The sequence below is a fragment of the Syngnathus scovelli genome, chromosome 5, assembly GCF_024217435.2.
Source record: "Syngnathus scovelli strain Florida chromosome 5, RoL_Ssco_1.2, whole genome shotgun sequence".
NCBI classification, from domain to species: Eukaryota; Metazoa; Chordata; class Actinopteri; order Syngnathiformes; family Syngnathidae; genus Syngnathus; species Syngnathus scovelli.
Window position 1 is genome coordinate 18144849 of NC_090851.1, and position 15124 is coordinate 18159972.

At 48.5% G+C, this 15124-nt stretch overlaps 1 protein-coding gene across 20 annotated transcripts in view; it reads right to left on the reverse strand.

Annotated features, from left to right (window-relative positions):
• galnt7 (UDP-N-acetyl-alpha-D-galactosamine: polypeptide N-acetylgalactosaminyltransferase 7) overlaps positions 1-15124 on the reverse strand; it is a 309242-nt gene that overhangs the window by 25396 nt on the left and 268722 nt on the right. The gene's annotated exons all lie outside the window — the stretch shown is intronic.

Below are 15124 nucleotides of genomic sequence, written 5' to 3' on the forward strand. Positions count from 1 at the left end.
ACTGCAGGAATGTTTTTACGACCTCAGTGTTGCTGCAGACTCATGGCAGTAAACTAAGACCAATTGCATTTTATTCAAAAAAATCGGATCCAGTGGCTCAATCCTTACCAGACTGTGTAAGGTCCCTGAAGGACATTTACACCTCCCATCTCGCCCGCAAGGCAACCTCGATTGCCAGAGATGTGAGTCACCCGGCTCACTCTTTGTTTGACCTTCTGCCCTCTGCGAAGAGGTACAGGAGCCTGCGCTCCCGCACCACCAGACTTGCCAACAGCTTCTTTCCCCAAGCTGTTAGGGCCCTGAACTCGCTACCCCCTTCTGCGTAGCGTGTGGCACTGTTGCGCTATTTTCGGGAATGTCTGCTGTACGCGCACTTGCTCCTTTTTTTTCTGCTCCTCTTATTTATTTATTTATTTATTGTTGTGTTATTTATTCATTATTTATTCAGCACGCTTTTGTTATACTTGTTACTTGTTTGTCTGTTGTGAGCCATGTCTTGTCACCGTGGGATAGGGGGGAACGAAATTTCGGTTTCTTTGTGTGTCTTTGGCATGTGGAGAAATTGACAATAAAGCTGACTTTGACTTTGACCAAGCAGTATGCGCGGCAGCGCTTGCAGTGACACTATCCGCAGATGTGGTCCTCTTCCACAAAATGGAGCTGCTAGTTCCGCATGCTGTAGATGTGTTGTTACTGCAAAGCAAAATGAACTTTTTGTCACCTGCCAGACACCTATACTACACTGCTACACTTCTGTCACAACCACACATTGTGATAAAGAGGTGCACAGTCCTTAACCCAGCAACATTGATCCCGTTGCCAGGGGATGGAACCCCACATAACTGTTTAGATGCTACAGAACATCTACAGCTGCCCAGACAAGATTGAGTTGACCCACCGTTTGATGAGGGGGAAAAGTGGTTTGTGGATGGATCATGTTCAAAGGATCCTAAAGGAAACAAAGTGGTTATGCAATTGTGAAATTGCCAAACCAGATTGTTGAAACAGAGAAGCTTCCATACAACAGGTCAGTGCAGGCTGCTGAGCTAATTGCACTAAGAAGAGCTTGTGAATTGGCAGAAGATAAAGAAGTCACTGTATACATAGACAGTCAGTATACATTTTCTACTCTGTTATATTTTGCAAAACAATGGGAGCGCAGCGGGATGACAACATCAACCGGTATGCCGGTTACCCATGCCTCCTTGTTAAAAGACTTGTTGCAGGCCATCCTTTTACCTGCTAAACTAGCTGTGTGTAAACGTGCTGCTCACGCCACAGGCACAGATGAAGTCTTAAGTGGAAATAGATTAGCAGACAAAAATGCTAAAGAAGCAGCATCAGGGAAACATGGCCATGATTTTTTTAAATTTAGATTCAGAGGACACACAGCTCATAGATAAAACTACCGTATTTTCCGGACTATAAGTCGCTCCGGAGTATAAGTCGCACCAGCCATAAAATGCCCCAAAAAGTGAAAAAAAACATATATAAGTCGCTCCGGAGTATAAGTCGCATTTTGGGGGCAATTTATTCGACAAAATCCCACACCAAAAACAGTCATGAACGAGCAACAACAGGCTAAACGATAGCAACAACAGGCTAAACGATAGGTATGCTAACGTGACAAACACAAACAAAGAGCTGAGAACGGGCCTGACGTAACATATAGAGTGATTAAGGACAACTATTACATGAATAACATGTTTATAAAACCATCAGTGTCACTCCAATTCATTAAATAGCAACAACAGGCTAAACGATAGGTATGCTAACGTGACAAACTCAAACAAAGAGCTGAGAACGGGCCTGACGTAACATATAGAGTGATTAAGGACAACTATTACATGAATAACATGTTTATAAAACCATCGGTGTCACTCCAATTCATTAAATAGCAACAACAGGCTAAACGATAGGTATGCTAACATGACAAACACAAACAAAGAGCTGAGAACGGGCCTGACGTAACATATAGAGTGATTAAGGACAACTATTACATGAATAACATGTTTATAAAACCATCAGTGTCACTCCAATTCATTAAATCCATCGATCGTTCTTTGTCAACAATGGGTGCGCACGGCTGAGGGCGCTTGCGCTTCAAAATATTCCACAGGCTCATATAACGATAGATAAACTATATTTTAAATAACTATAATACAAGCCAATAATATTATCAAACCATCCGTGCACTTTAATTCCATTAAATCCATCGATCAAATTCCTCGTCCTTTGTCAACATCGCCGCGCGTGCGCCCTGACGTCAGCCTCGTCTTTATTCCACAGATCTACTATATAACTATATTGTAGCGTTAACAAAGTACAAGGATAGACGTAGGTTTGGTAAACGGCTCTTTATTAAACAAAACAAACTTCCAAGCGTGTGGCGGCGTGGACTTCCAGACAGACCGGGCGTGCGTAATGGCCATGTCCGAGCCCCACGCACCGTTCGCGGACAGCCACTCGGCCGAGCGTCGGCCCCCGACTCAGTAGAGACCGGGCGTGCGTAAAAGCCATAATAGTTTTTCAAACCTTCTATGTCACTCCAAATCCTTAATTCCTTCAAACTCGTTGTCCTCCGTGTCACTTAGAAATGGTCACCGCTAATGATGGTAGTCCTTGTGTGGGCACGTTTGTATGTAAACAACCGGCGCGCCGCGCTACTGACGTCACTTGAAATAGTAATCCATTGGTACATCACGGTTCTCCAAACTTTCTTTCTGCTGCTCGATTACTGTTTTCAGCTGCATATTTTACAACTTGAAGTTTGTAACCTGCAAAATATGAGTTTCTTTTTGGTGCCATTTTTCTTAAGCCCACCCAGTTGATGAGTCACGGCCAACGGTAAAATTTAGAGCGCCCTCATCCAGTTTCGTCTGAAAATATAATTTTTTTTGGTTGTTTTATCAAAGTCAAAGTCTGCTTTATCGTCGATATATTTTTTTATATACTAAGACACACAAAGAGATTGAAATTACATTTCCACTATCCCTCGGTGAGATAGTACACATATGCATACAAGCATCACAAAAAAAAACCAAGAAGGCACTAACAATGAATAAATAAGAGTATTGAATAAATGATAAATAAACAAATAATAATAAATAATAATAATAAATATAAGAGGAGCAAAAATGGAGCAAGTGTACATACAGCAGACAGTGGACTTGGATATGGTGCTTTAAAGTGTTAATTGCTTTATTTGACGTTTTCTCTATTTTTTATGTTTTGAATATGTTCAAGATAAAGAAATAAAAGCATGTGAAGTGATCAACTATACTAAAAATAACATGGGAAGTGGTCAACTATACTTGTAAGTGATGTCTTAATGATCAAGTAAAAATTTGTGAAAAAAAACATATATAAGTCGCTCCTGAGTATAAGTCGCCCCCCCACCCAAACTATGAAAAAAACCGCGACTTATAGTCCGGAAATTACGGTATACTGATAGACATGCAAAGCAATGCTCCAATAGTGGAAAATCAAATGTGGGTGACAAAAGGTGCAATAGTGGATACAGATAATATCCAGCGCATCAATGACAAACCTGTTTTACCAAAATCACTTTTGAAGGCAGCGGCAATTGCGACACATGGGCCTTGCCATGTGTCGACAGGAGGGATGAGGTCCATCATACATCAACAATTCACTACCTTTGTTTTAGATACTTACTTGAAAAATTTTAGTACAGCATGCCCTGTTTGTGTGAAACATAATCCACAAGGAAACATGAGACCTAAGAGAGGCTCATTTCCAAAACCGTCTTACCCATTTCAAATCATGCATATGGATTTTATTGAACTCACACAAAGTGGACCTCACAAATACTGCCTAGTGATAATTGATGCATTTTCCAAATGGGTGGCAATAGTTCCATCTAAACGTGCAGATGCCTTAACAGTGGCAAAAGCCATCTGCAAAGCCATCAGGCTTTGCAGATGGCTTTTGCTTCATGGGGGATGCCATGAGTCGGTATGATTACCGACTCATGGCATCCCCCAAACCATTCACAGTGACAATGGTCCACACTTTGTCAACCAAGTTGTCCAGAACATGGCTGTACAAATTGGGATAACGTTAAAAAACCACTGCGCTTGGCACCCTTCGAGCATTGGCTTGGTTGAACCCGCAAACACTACTATCAAAAGCAGGTTGAAAAAATACATGGAAACAACAGGCAGATCTTGGCCAGAGTGCTTAGACTTAGTGAAGCTCTTATGAGAATCACTCCCACTTCAGAAGGGTTAACACCTTTCATCAAATCATCCACAGGAGGCCATATAGACAACCTGTGTTCCCTGCAGATTTACAAAAGGCAGACGAAGAACAGTCCTTGGCAGATTACATGATCAGAACGCTCAGACTGACAGATGTGTCAAATGCAAATTTACTGCCGCCTGATCTTTCATTCTCACAGGTCGACAACCCCATCAAGCCAGGAGACTGGGTCTACATCAAAGTCATCAAAAGAAAGACCTGGGCCAGCCCACGGTGGGAGGGACCATTCAAAGTCTTGCTGACTACCCCCACCACAGTGAAGATGGCTGAACGGCCCAGCTGGATTCACCTCAGCCACTGCAAGCTACAGGGAGTGCTGGACCCCTCATTTCGGAGTGGTGGGGAAGTCTGACTACAAAGGGGCCTCATCGTTTAGGGTGGGGTGTCTCATTGCTGGTGAAGCGAAAAACGATCCCCACTCCGCTAGTTGAGGGTGTGTCATCCTGGTAGCAACGGGGCTCCACATGCCAGGTGGATCCTCTGCTGTGTTGTGGTTGGAGCGTGCTTTGGTCTATGGACTCATCTGAACAGACCAAGTGACAATATTGACCGTGGAAAAAGATGGTCACATGATGAGAACTTTGAGGACTGGTCATGGGACCCCAGAAGCCAATACGAAACCAACGTTTGGTACCGGTATGTAAAGTTCACTGAGAGCTCACACACAGGAGGGATGTTATGTGTGTTCGAAACTCCCCCCTTCCTCCACACAAGTTCACTTGGAGGCCAGAGCAATGAATGTCACTGAAGCGAAATGTATGGCATCCATGGGAGGAGTTGGATATCAACACCGTGCTGTCACAGTCAGTGAGGCTGACCCTTCCCGCCCTGGACTTGCAGACGGTACCTGTGATCAGCTTTTCTGGACAAATCTCGTCATCTGATGGCGCCGCGGATGGCTGCCACGGTGAGTCGCTCTCTGTTTCTTTGTCTTATTTTGTGTGTTTTCTGTGTCTTCTGCCGTCCATCCCGGATCACTTTTACTAGAGAAGCACTGTTAAACATCGGTCAGTCTTCTTCTGGTATTTTCTCTCCTGTTCTCTCTGATTCAGACTGTTCGTCGGAGATTTTAGCCGGAGCGGCGGTGCTATACAAGCTAGCGCGACGGTGGCGACGCAGAAAACGTGCCGGAGCCCTCGTAAAGCTGAGGCAGAGAGGGTTCCGTTCTGCCCTACCGTCAATTCATCTGGTGAATGTCCGCTCCCTGGCGAACAAGATGGACGAACTGCTGCTCCTCACTTCAAGGAACACGGACTTCAGCAGATCCGCCGCGCTGTGTTTTGTTGAAACGTGGCTTAGCGAACGAACCCCCCACCACGCCATGGAGTTAGCTGGGTTTCGGCTAACGCGTGCAGATCGCAGCGTGGAGCTCTCCGGAAAATCAAAGGGAGGTGGTCTCTGTTTCTACATTAATGAACGTTGGTGTACCGATGTCATGGTGTTGAAAGAGTTTTGCAGCCCTCTCCTAGAAACACTTTTCATAAACCGCCGGCCGTTCTATTCACCACGGGAGTTCTCCTCGATCGTCATGGCAGCTGTTTACATCCCACCACACGCACGTGCGAGTGAAGCCACGCAGATGCTGGCTGACCAGGTGACAGACATGGAGAAACTTCTACCAAATTCATTAATCATTGTTCTGGGTGATCTTAACAGGGCGAACCTCGCACACGAACTCCCCAGATACAGACAGCACATAACGTGTCCCACCAGAGGGGCACAGACACTGGACCACTGCTACACCGTAATTAAGGATGCATACCACTCTGTGGCTCATGCAGCTTTAGGACTCTCGGACCACTGTCTAGTTCATCTGATCCCTGCCTACAGACAGAAACTAAAAACTTCTAAGCCTGTGGTGAGGACTGTCAGGAAGTGGACAGTGGAGTCAAGGCAAGACCTCCAAGCCTGCTTTGACTGCCCCAATTGGAGTGTTTTTGAAGCTGCAAATTCAGACTTGCATGAACTCACTGACACTGTCACATCATACATCAGTTTTTGTGAGGATCTGTGTGTGCAGACTAAGACCTTCTGCACGTACAACAACGACAAACCTTGGTTTACACCGAACCTTAGGAGGCTGCGCAAAGTCAAGGAGGAGGCCTACAGGAGCGGCGACCGGGACCTGTTCAAGCAGACCAGAAACACACTGAACCGAGATGTCAGGAAAGCCAGGAGGTGTTACGGGGAGAGCCTGGAGAGACACCTCTCTGCCAATCCTGATCCCTCAACAGTGTGGAAAGGCCTGCAGAGCATCACGGGCTTCAAGAAACGAACCCCCCGTCCTGTGGAGAGCCCAAGGCTCGCTGACCAGCTAAACAGGTTCTACTGCAGGTTTGATCGGTCCTCCCACATAACGGGACCTCCTGCAGCACAATCCATACAATCCACATACTCACCTCCCCCCCACAACTGCTCTGTCCACACCTCCATCACCGTGGTCACCGACTCTCTCTCTTGCAGAGGCCGTGCCCGCACTCCAGATTCGCGAGGAGGAAGTGCGCCAGATGTTCCGGAGACAAAAGATCAGGAAGGCACCGGGCCCACACGGCGTGTCACCTTCCTGCTTGAAAGTCTGCGCTGAGCAGCTGGCGCCCACCTTTGCACGGATCTTCAACCGTTCCCTGGAGCTGTGTGAGGTGCCCTCGTGCTTCAAGAGCTCCACCATCGTTCCAGTGGCCAAGAAGCCCGCCATCACAGGTCTGAATGACTATAGACCATCTGTGGTCATGAAATCTTTCGAGAGGTTAGTACTGAACCACCTGAAGGATGTCACGGGCCCCCTGCTGGACCCCCTCCAGTTTGCCTACCGGGCAAACAGGTCGGTGGATGATGCGGTCAACATGGGACTGCACTACATCCTGCAACACCTGGACACCCCAGGAAAGTACGCCAGGATCCTGTTTGTGGACTTCAGCTCGGCGTTCAACACCATCGCTCCTGACATCCTCCAACAGAAGCTCATCCAGCTCGCGGTGCCTGCCTCCACCTGTCAGTGGATCACCAGCTTCCTGACCAACAGGAGACAGCGTGTGAGGCTGGGGAGCATCACATCTGACACCCTGACCACCAACACTGGAGCCCCTCGGGGATGCGTCCTCTCCCCACTGCTCTTCTCCCTCTACACCAGTGGTTCCCAAAGTGGGCGGTACCGCCCCCCTGGGGGCGGTGGAAAGATCTGGGGGGGCGGCAGTCCGAAGTCAGAAGTTCGAAGCTCCTGAAGTATGCAGACGACACCACTCTCATCGGACTGATCCAGATGAGACTGCGTACAGACAGGAGGTGGAGCGGCTGGTCCACTGGTGCAGCCAAAACCACCTGGACCGCTCAAGACCATGGAGATGACAGTGGACTTCAGACGAGGCCCTTCACCACTTTCACCCCTCACTATCCGCAGTAATACTATTCTCTCATCAGACACCTTCAAGTTCCTGGGAACCACAATCTCTCGGGACCTGAAATGGACCGGCCACATAGACTCTGTCCGGAAGAAGGCCCAGCAGAGGCTGTACTTCCTGAGACAGCTCAAGAAGTTCAACCTGCCGCGGGAGTTGCTGAAGACCTTCTACACTGCCATCATCCAGTCTGTCCTCTGCACCTCCATCACTGTCTGGTTTGGATCAGCCTCCAAACAAGACAAGCACAGACTGCAACGGACAATAAGGACTGCAGAAAAGATAATTGGAATCAACCTCCCATCTATCCAAGACTTGTACCTGTCCAGGACCAGCAAACGTGCAAGTAACATCTCAACAGACCCTTCGCACCCAGGTTGCAGCCTGTTTGAACTACTCCCCTCTGGACGCCGTTATAGAGCTGTGTACACTAAAACCAGCAGACACAGAGACAGCTTCTTCCCCCAGGCTGTCGCTCTGATGAACTCACACCACTCTTAGAGTCTCAGTGTCATTACTGTGCAATAACATCCCACTTTCCACACCTTTTTTGTCTACACTGTTTGTACTATGTGTCCTCTCTGCATCCATGGCAGCCTGGTCATCCTAGAAGAGGGACCCTCCCATCGGTGGTCTCTTCTCAAGGTTTCTTATTTCCCCTAGCTGGAGTTTTGAGTTTTTCCTTGCCCTCTTGGGAGTTTAAGATCAGTTTAAGATCAGAGGGTGTTTGAGAATATCTTTCGTTCTTCACATGTCCTGAGTGTTGTTGTTAGTCACCTAAATGTTGAACAGAGGCTGTGATTTACCGAAGTCAAATTCCTTGTTTGGCACGCTCAAACATGGCGAATAAAAAACTCTTGAATCTTGAATCTCAATGTGACTGTTAAACATTGCCGTAAGTGGCCTACACAGAGAGACCAGCTGGAGTGAAGTACACGTTACATCCAAGGTAACAAGACCCACAAATGCATTAACGACGACTGCTCTCCAGGAGGAAACTGGATGGGAGCTTTGGACATCACCGCTGAGTGATACAGATCTCAGGATAAGAGAGCCCTTTTGAGTGGTGAGGGCTCTCCCACCGACATGGCTGCACTATCAAATGGGACCTACTTCATACAGAATGGCTGGTGGCTTTGTGGTCACAAGGTTTATCTGACGCTGCCTGCCAACTGGACAGGAGTGTGTGCACCAGTGCGGAAGACCGACCACACCTACAGGATACAACATGAGCTGACGACAGCACACAACTCTTCTGGACGTCGACGCAGGGGTGTTGCAACCTTTGACACTCATGACCCTATCTGGGGTGTGAATGTTCCAGACGACCATAAAGTATGGTCCATTTGAGACAAAGTTGTTCATGTGCTTTTTCCTTGGATCGGAGTTGGAAAACAAGCACTCTACATCGAGACACTGATCTACCGTTTCCAATCTTTTGTGAATCTCTCGCTGCAGGTCAATGATGGACAAAACAGAGAGATTCAGGCTATTAGACTGATGGTCTTGCAAAACAGGATGGTTCTGGACTTGATGACTGCAGCACAAGGTGGTGTGTGTGCCACATTATTGGGACTTCCTGTTGCGCATACATACCAGGAGAAAATGACACACACATCAACGATGCCATGAATTCACTGAAGAACTTACAGCAGGCCATGTCAAACGACAAAGTCCCACATCAATGGGATTTCTTTTCATGACTATTCTCTGGCAACTGGTGGCAACTGCTGTTGAAACTTGTGACTCCTATGCTTGTTGTGCTGGTATTGTTGTGCTTATTTACGACCTGTGTTATCTCATATTTGAAATCTGCTGTGGCAAGGATTTTGTCTTCTACCGTAGCTCAGGTGCAAATACAACATCTCAGACATGTCGAATGTGATGACTTTAATGCGCTGCGGAAGGAAGATTGCGATAATATTGTTTAGCTGAACATGTTTTACAGAAACTTGATGATTTGACCATCGAAAATGCCTTGCAAGTGATGGATACAATGATGTACTGTTTCTGTGTTTTTTATTTTGTGTTTTTCTATCGTCCTTATATTTTCTTGCTTATGTTTGTTGATCGGGGTGACATAATCATATGATAAACAGGAGGGACATGTTAGGGTTGATAGATTATTTTGATCGTATGATTATGTTGGAATGTAGACTATAATGATGACCTAACTGTCATGGCGGCGCACGCAGTTGCAGCTTGTGACTCCTGTGCTTGTTGTGCTGGTGTTATTGTGCTTGTTTACGACCTGTGTGAAGTCTGCTGTGACGAGGGTTGTGTCTTCTACTGTAGCACAAGTACATATACAACTTCTCAGACATGACGGATGTGATGACTATAATGTGCTGCGAAACGTGGATTGTGTTGATGCTGTTTAGCCGAGCATGTTTTACAGAAACTTGATGATTTGACCATCGAAAATGCCTCGCAAGTGATGAATACAATGATGTACTGTTTCTGTGTTTTTCATTGATCTGTTTTATTAGTATTTTTACTATTTTTCTTTCTTCATTATATTTTCTTGCTTGTATTTGTTGATTGGGGTGACAATCATATGATAAACAGGAGGGATATGTTAGGGTTGATAAATTAGTTTGATCCTATGCTTATGTTGGAATGTAACCTGTCTTCAGAGGTCAGGGGCTTCAACCCCTTCCTGTCCACGCTCACCTCCACTCTTACCCCCACCCTGTTTCTCTCAATAAAAATGCTCTTGCAAGAGGCCTGAGTCAGACCTCATTCGATCATTGCTGTATGCACAGCGACGAATGACTCTCCACTTGCAGGTCTTTAAAAGGGCATACTGTCTCCCGTGTGGTTCTTGCAAAAATAAGTTAGAGCGAGCACCACTCTAACATGACCCATTCATTCGTCCTGTAAGTTGGGCGACAAACCACGAACTGAAGAATTAAAGTCACTCAACCCAAAAACGAGATGCCTGTTCAGAGAGTGAGAAAAATAGCTAATACACAAGGGAGGGATTCTGTATAGAAGCATGGCAGCCCCTATACAGCTGGTTCTACCCAAATAATACAGAGGTAAAGTATAAATAAAGACATGACAATATCCAAGTCATTGTGGACCACTTCACACATTTTATTCAAGTGTAAGTGCACTGCCTCAAAGTCAGCGAAGACTGCTGCAAATCTGATCCAATAATTTTGCCCTGAAGTTTGGGTTCCCCTCATGCATCTAGTATGATTAAGGGGGTGAATTCAAAATCAGTTCTTTGGACCATTAAAGAAACTCAGTGGCATGGCCAGGTCCAGAACAGCACCCTATCACCTGATGGGGAATGGTCAAATAGAATGTATGAATTGAACATTGCTTAAGTGACTCGCTGAACAAGCTTGTATGTGCCTACAACTGCACTTGCTGAGTCAGGCTGGTCAAGGTTACAACCCTTGGGTGGGAATGGCACTGCACAAGGGCCAGACATAGATGTGAAGGCTGGGGTGGCTGTACGAATACGCACATGCACACACATGCTCACACCCAACCTCATGAAATGGCGTGAACACTCCCAATTCCTGAGCTGTAACATTAAATTTGCTTTCACTAACATTTATTTTTTTGTGAAGCTATTATCTCTAAACTTGTTTTTCCAAATTACCAGAAAACGTTTTGGATTTGCAACACAAAAGTGCAAATGAAAGGTGCAAAGGCCAAATAAACTAAAGCATTTTTTTATATGACTAAAACGACAACAAAAATAATCTCAGTAAGAATTATTCATGGTTCAACTTCATTGAGAACACTAAAACTTCTAAAATCCCTGAATGCTCTCATAGGATGATACCTTATTATTATTTGACAAGGTGAGTCGGGCTGCTTGTTGCATGACATGAGTTTACATTGACTGAAGCATTATTGCGCTTTATTCACTTGTCTAAGCACAAGTAACATTTTGATGACGCACACACTGTGCCACTGTTTTTCACAAGGTTGCCAAATCGTCTTTCCCTGCCTAATTATTTCTTGTTTACAGCGAAAGCCCTGTGAGTCGTCACCTTATCGTGGTGGAGGGGTTTGCGTGCCCCTATGATCCTAGGAGCCATGTTGTCTGGGGCTTCATGTCACCCATGGCAAAAGGGTCCTAGGTAAGTGGCCAGAGAAAGCACAGCGCACCCAGGCCCCTTATGACAAAAAACACAAATGGACTTCGTTTTCCCTCGCACGGACGCGGGTCACCGGGGCCCCCATCTGGAGCCAGGCCTGGAGGTGGGGCTCGAAGGCGAGCGCCTGGTGGCCAGGCCTTTGCCCATGGGGCCCGGCCTGGCATAGCCCAAAAACAAAATGTGGGTCCCCCTTCCCATGGGCTCACCACCTGTAGGAGGGGCCAAAGGGGTCGGGTGCAAAGTGAGCTGGGCGGCGGCCAAAAGCGGGGGCCCTTGGCGGTCCGATCCCCGGCTGCAGAGTCTGGCTCTTGGGACATGGGATGTCACCTCTCTGGCTGGAAAGGAGCCCGAGCTGGTGTCTGAGGCAGAACAATTCTGCCTAGACATAGTCGGACTTGCCTCCACACATAGTTTGAGCTCTGGTATAAGCCCTCTCGAGAGGGGCTGGACTCTCTTCCACTTTGGAGTTGGCCACGGTGTGAGGCGTCGTGCAGGTGTGGGCATACTTATTGCCCGCCGGCTGGGCGCCTGCACATTGGGGTTCACCCCGGTGAGCGAGAGGGTAGCCTCTCTCCACCTTCGGGTGGGGGGACGGGTCCTGACTGTTGTTTGTGTCTATGCACCAAACAGCAGGTAAGAGTACCCACCCTTCTTGGAGTCCCTGGAGGAAGTGCTGGAGAGCGCTCCTTCTGGGGACTCAATCGTTCTACTGGGTGACTTCAATGCTCACGTGGGCAACAACAGTGAGACCTGGAAGGGCGTGATTGGGAGGAACGGCCCCCCAGATCTGAACCCGAGCGGTGTTCTATTATTGGACTTCTGTGCTTGACACAGATTTTCTATAAAGAACATCATGTTCGAGCATAAGGGTGTCCATGTGTGCACTTGGCACCAGTTAGATGATCGACTTTGTAGTCGTGTCATTGGATTTGGACTACTCGGGTGAAGAGAGGGGCGGAGCTGTCAACTGATCACCACCTGGTGGTGGGTTGGCTCAGATGGTGGGGGAAGATGCCGGTCCGACCTGGCAGACCCAAACGTACTGTGAGGGTCTGCTGGGAACGTCTGGCAGAATCCCCTGTCAGGAAGAGCTTCAACTCCCATCTCCGGCAGAGCTTTTCCCAAGTCCCAGAGGAGGCGTGGGAAATTGAGACCGAGTGGACCATTTTCCGTGCCTCCATTGTTGAGGCGGCCGACCGGAGCTGTGGCCGTAAGGTGGTCGGTGCCTGTCGTGGCGGCAACCCCGAACACACTGGTGGACTCCGGCGGTGAGGGATGCCATCAAGCTGAACAAGGAGTTCTATCAGGCCGTTTTGGCCTGCGGGACTCCGAAGGCAGCTGACAGGTAGCAAATGGCCAAATGGAACGCGGCTTCGGTGGTTGCTGAGACAAAAACCCCGGGTGTAGGAGGGGTTTGGTGAGGCCATGGAGAATGACTTCCAGACGGCTTCGAGGAAATTCTGGTCCACCGTCCGGCGTCTCAGGAGGGGGAAGATGTGCACCGTCAACACGGTTTACAGTGAGGATGGCGTGCTGCTGACCTTGACTCGGGACGTTGTGAGTCGGTGGGGAGAATACTTCGAAGACCTCCTCAATTCCACCTACACGCCTTCCATTGTGGAAGCAGGGCCTGGAGACTCTGAGGCGGACTCTCCAATCTCTGGGGTCAAAGTCACTGAGGTAGTTAAAATACTCCTCGGTGGCAGGGCCCCAGGGGTGGATGAGATCCGCCCGCAGTTCTTAAAGGCTCTGGATGTTGTGGGGCTGTCATGGCTTATATGCCTCTACAATATTGCGTGGACGTCGGGGACGGTGCCTCTGGATTGGCAGACTGGGGTGCTGGTTCCCCTCTTTAAGAAGGGGGACCGGAGGGTGTGTTCCAATTACAGGGGAATCACACTCCTCAGCCTCCCTGGTAAAGTCTATTCAGGGGTGCTGGAGAGGAGGGTCCGTTGCGAGGTCGAACCTCGATTCAGGAGGAGCAGTGTGGCTTTCGTCCTGGCCGTGGAACAGTGCTCTACACCCTCGACAGGATCCTCGAGGTGCATGGGAGTTCGCCCAACTAGTCCACATGTGTTTTGTGGACTTTGAGAAGGCGTTCGACCGTGTCCCTCGGGAGGTTCTGTGGAGGGTGATTCGGGAGTACGGGGTGCCGAGCCAATTTATAAGGGCGGTTCGGTCCCTGTATCACCGATGCCAGAGTTTGGTCCTCATGGCCGGCAGTAAGTCAGATTCGTTCCCAGTGAGGGTTGGACTCCGTCAAGGCTGCCCTTTGTCACAGATTCAGTTTTTTTTATAGACAGAATTTCTAGGCGCAGCCGAGGCATTGATGGGGTCCGGTTTAGGGACCTCAGTATTGCGTCTCTGCTTTTTGCAGACGACGTGGTGCTGTTGGCTTCTTAAGGCCGTGACCTCCAGCTCTCACCGGAGCGGTTCGCAGCCGAGTGTGAAGCAGTCGGGATGAGGGTCAGCACCTCCAAATCCGAGTCCATGGTCCTCGGTCGGAAAAGGGTGGAATGCCCTCTCCAGATCGGCGATGAGATCCTGCCCCAAGTGGAGGAGTTCAAGTATCTTGGGGTCTTGTTCACGAGTGAGGGCAGGATGGAGTGCGAGATCGACAGGCGGATCGTTGCAGCGTTGGCAGTAATGCGGACTCTGTAACGGTCCGTCGTGGTAAAGAGAGAGCTGAGCCAAAAGGCAAAGCTCTCGATTTAGCGGTTGATCTATGCTCCTACCCTCACCTATTCTCACGAGCTATGGGTCGTGACTGAAAGAACGAGATCCAGGATACAAGCGGCCGAAATGAGTTTCCTCCACAGGGTGTCCGGGCTCTCCCTTAGAGATAAGGTGAGAAGCTCAGTCATCCGGGAGAGACTCGGAGTAGAGCCGCTGCTCCTCCACGTTAAGAGGAGCCAGATTAGGTGGCTCGGGCATCTCATCAGGATGCCTCCTGGACGCCTCCCTGGGGAGGTGTTCTGGGCATGTCCCACCGGTAGGAGACCCCGGGGACCACCCAGGACGTGCTGGAGAGACTATGTCTCTCAGCTGGCCTGGGAACGCCTTGGGATCCTGCGGGATGAGCTGGATGAAGTGGCTGGGGAGAGGGAAGTCTGGGAGTTCCTCCTAAAGTTGCTGCCCCCGCGACCCAACCCCGGATAAGCGGAAGAAGATGGATGGATGGATGGATGGATGGATGGATGGATGGATGGATGGATGGATGGATGGATGGATGGATGGATGGATGGATGGATGGATGGATGGATGGATGGATGGATGGATGGATGGATGGATGGATGGATGGATGGATGGACAGGGTCTCTAGTGGGC